We start from the raw sequence: 4,738 nt of genomic DNA on the forward strand, positions 1-4,738 counted from the left end.
ATAATATTTAAAGAAAATACTTGAATAATACTCGTACCGTAAAGGAGTGTGTTACTTAATCCAGGTACCTATAGGAAACAAATTTGATTTAGTTTTTCTACTGTTGTGCACAAAGTGATTGTGACAGACACATTTAAAGCATATAGTGTTGTGTGCTGCATATCACAAAATTCTGAACGATAAATAATTGATATTGGGTTACAGTCCCTTGCCGTGTGCACCTTCGATTGATAGGCCATCCCATGAAGAACGGTTAATAGCAGTGGTTCCCATAATTTATCTCATGTGGGTTTGAAATGATTGACAGAATAGGAAAGCAAAACATCATATTTTCAATTACGGACACTTTAAATGATCAGGTCTTCAAAAACATTCTGACCAAATCAATCGTGGTAGGAAATAATCCTATAATCCTTTTTGCCTAATTTAACACTGTTATGTATTTGTGGCTGCAAATACACTACATTTGAATGGGGTCAGGCCAAAAAGGTTGGAAACCACAGGTTTATAGTACACTGGTTTACTCCCATACTGCAACTTGGTTCAGACAAAACATTCCCAATTTCCTTTTTTCATCTAACTCACTATTTATGGTGTTACTATGTATGATTATTACTGGACCTAATCCTTGACAATCCAGAGTTGGGACCAGGAGGCAGAGTCGCAGTCTAACACACTTTTCTGCCCTCTATTTCAGTAGTACCCCACCCAAACCCTACGCAGAGTTGCAGTCTAACACACTTCTCGCTCCTCCACTCCAGGAATTACCTAGTCAAAACCTTATGCAGAGTTGCAGTCTAACGCACTTCTCTGCTCTCCATTCCTGGAGTTACCTCGTTAAAACCCATAGTGACGGTGTCTGCCCCCAACCATCAAAATTATTTAATCAAAGGTAAACAGAAGAGAGGCTGTGCATGAAAACCTCATTCAAAAAACCACAAGTGCAAAAGAAAAGATAATTAAATGTGGACTCATAAACATCAGCTCTCTCTCCTAAAGGTGTAACAGTAAATGAATTAATATCAGATTATAATTTGATTTATTTTTCTTACCGACACCTGGCTGGGTGATGGAGAATTGTTGTCTAAATGAAGCCACCCCTCCCAGTCATATGAATACCACATTCCTCGAGACACAGGCCAGGAGTGGAGTTGCAGCTATCTTTGATTTAGTTCTACTAATCAGTTCTAAACCTAAACTGAATTGTAACTCATTGAAAGTCTTGTTTCTTACTTTCACACCCAAGTTGGAAATCACTACAACCAGTTCTATTTGTTATAGTGTCCGAGCACCTGGTCCATACTCTGAGTTCTACTGAATTGTCAAATTTATTGCTAATGGCAAAGTTCTATTGTAGGGGATTTTAATTTCATGGTGACTATGAGAATGATAGCCTTGGTACTGCGTTTATTCTCTTCTAGATTCTATTGGCTTCTCTCAAAGTGTTCATAAACCAACTCACCATTTAACCACACCCTCAATCTGTTCTTATATGGTGTAGAAATTGAACATTTATAGGTTCCCACGAATGCCTTCTATCTGACCACTATTTTTAACTTTTGAGTTTATAACTGCTGAACTACACGCCATTAGGCAAAAACGTCTAACAAGATCTATCTGATAGTGCTGTAGCTAAATTTAAGGATGTGATTCCATCACTTTTATTCATTACCAAGTCTAAAGTACGGAGGACTCCTATGCAATTGAATCCCTTCCAAATCGATCATTTTGTTGATAGTGCAGCAGGCCGCTGCAAATGACACTTGACTCTGTTGCCCCTCTAAAAAAAGAATATATAAAACCAAGACGCTTAGCTCCATGGTATAACACTGAAACTCGCAAATTAAGCAAATATTGCAGACTTGAATTTGGCGTTCCACCAAACTGGAAAATTCTCGTTTACGTTGGCAAGATAGTGTTGAAACGTATAGGAAGCCCTCCGTAATGCCAGAGCAGCGTACTACTTGTCATTAATAGAGGAAAATGGGAACAACCCCTGGTTTCTTTTTTAGCACTGTAGCCAGGCTGACAGAAGTCACAGCTCTACTGAGCCAAGTATTCCCATAGCTCTTAGTAGTAACAACTTTATGAATTCTTCAATGATAAAATTTTAACTATTAGAAACAAAATTCACCAAGACCTGCCTTAACTGGCACTGACTTATCTAAACTCAGGAACCTTAGAAACAGCTGTAAAACCAGATATAGTTTAGACCACTTCACTTGATCCTTATCAATTTAATTTATTATTTTCTCATCTAAACCATCAACCTGCCTCTTAGACCCCATCCCGACTAGGCTGCTTAAAGAAGTTTTACCCTAGTCAACACTTCCCCACTAAATATAACCAATCTATCTATTAATAGGCTAGTACCACAGTATTTAAAGTACTGTAATTAAACCTCTTCTGAAAAAGCCCAACCTTGATCCAGATGTTTTAGCCAACTATAGAGATATATCTAACCTTCCATTTCTCTCTAAGATTCTGAGAAAGCAGTCGTCAAACAACTCTAAGATGGTTTAAGTCTTATTTATCAGATCAATCTCAGTTTGTACATGTTAACAATCAATCCTCCACGCACACCAAAGTTAGTCATGGAGTCCCACAAGGATCTGTGCTTGGTCTCAGTCCTGTTCACTTATATGTGCTTCTTTAGGCAATATTATCAAGAAACACTCTTTCATATGCAGATGATACTCAATTATATCTATGATCAAGCCGGATGAAACTATCAGTTAGCTAAACTTCAAATGTGCCTTCAGGATATTAAAACCTGGATGACCTGTAATTTCTAATGTTAAACTCGATAAACTGAAGTTATTGTTCTGGGACCCAACACTCCATGACGCATTATCCAAAGAGATAGTACTCTGGACGCAGCACCACTGTGAGGAATCTTGGAGTTATTTTTGATCAGGACATATCGTTTAATTCTCACATAAGCAAATTTCAAGGACTGCCTTTTTTCACCTACGTAATGTTGCAATCAGGAATATCCTGTCAAAAAATGATGCAGAAAAACTAGTCCTTGCATTTTTACTTCTAGGCTGGATTACTGCTATTTTTTTATTATCAGGCTGGTCAAAAAGTCCATAAAGACTCTTCAGTTGATCCAGAATGCTGCAGCACTGTTGCTGACAGGACCGAAAGAGATAACATCCTCCTGTTTTAGCTTCTCTGCATTGGCTTCCTGTAAAATCCAATAGAATTTAAAATCCTTCTCTCACCTACAAAGCTCTTCATGGTCAGGCCACCATCTTATCTTAAAGAGCTCATAGTACATTACTGCCCACCAGAACACCTCCTCCTGAATGCAGAGTTACTTGTGTTCCTACAGTCTCCAAAAGTAGAACGAGAGCCAGAGCGTTCAGCTATCAGCTCCTCTCCTGTGGAACCAGGTTCCAGTCTGGGTTCAGGAGGCAAACACCGTCTCCACATTAAGATTAGGTGTTAAGACTTTCTCTTGATAAAGCTAATAGTTGGGCTGGCTCAGGAGAGTCCTGAACCATCCTTAGTTGCGCCGCTATAGGCCTAGACTGCTGGGGCAGGGTGGCCGCGGGTCCTTGAAAAGTCTTAAATCACGTTTCCTAAAATTAAGGCCTTAAAAAGCATTAAATTGTCTTAAATTTAGATCGGTAGGTCTTAATATGTTTGTGTCATGTCACGGCGAAAATGCAGGCAATCTGTTGTTGAACTTTTTTTTTCCGGTAGGTTTTGCGCTGCGTTGTCGCGGTAACATAAACCCTTTGTACAGGTCCTATCCCCTGACCAATCGGCTATCCTAAGCTAACCACTCCAACCCAATCAAGCTGCTTCGTGGGCGGGTGTTGGCGTGGCCGTAGTCAGTGAGTTTGTTATTTCGCGGGATTTGTAATTTCGCAGCATGCAGGTGATACAGTAATTGTTAATACCGTCTAGAAACATGGGGAAATGCAAGTTCAGCGACAAATGGCTTGAAAACAACGAGTGTTCTTGTTTATGGTCGGTGCCTGAAAATGCTTATGAAGCAAACTGCGTTATTGTCGGAAGATTTCAAACTTGCCAATGGGGATCAGAGCGGTGGAATCGCACGTACAAAGCAAAAAACACTGAGACTAGCCTACGTAAAGGCACGCCAGCAACCCGCCATCGCTGTTTCTGCTCCACCGCTAGCAACAATGTCACGCTACAACGCTAGATGTTATGCGGAAATCTACAGCAACAACCCACTGACTTACGAGCAATTTGTGGCTCTACGCTAACACTCCGAGCTGAGGACCGTGACAAGACACAATTCATAAAGGTCAAATGACGGGACTGAAGAAGTGTTCCAAGCAATGCTTCCAGATTCTAGGCTTGTACAGTCATTTACCTGTGGGAAAGACAAGACCAGATACGTGGCTATATTTGGATTGGCGCCATATATAAAAAAGACCTCATCACAGAAGTCCAAAAATGCGGTGCGTTTGTAATTATGTTCGCTGAGACACTGAACCAGACAACAAAAGCAAACAGCTGGACTTGTATGTGCTTGTTCGTTATAAAGTGGTAAGGACACTTTTGGGAAGGCTTTCTCAAGTGCAAGTCACTGTTTTGTTTATTATAGTATATGATTGTTTTCCAAGTATATTCACAAAAGCTCAGGAGTAGACATCAAAACTTGAACAAAATTGGTCACATGGAGACCTGAAAACACACATATACACACACACACACACACACACACACACACACACCACACACCCACACACACAGACCG

This window comes from Etheostoma spectabile, chromosome 19, assembly GCF_008692095.1.
Source record: "Etheostoma spectabile isolate EspeVRDwgs_2016 chromosome 19, UIUC_Espe_1.0, whole genome shotgun sequence".
Lineage (NCBI taxonomy): Eukaryota > Metazoa > Chordata > Actinopteri > Perciformes > Percidae > Etheostoma > Etheostoma spectabile.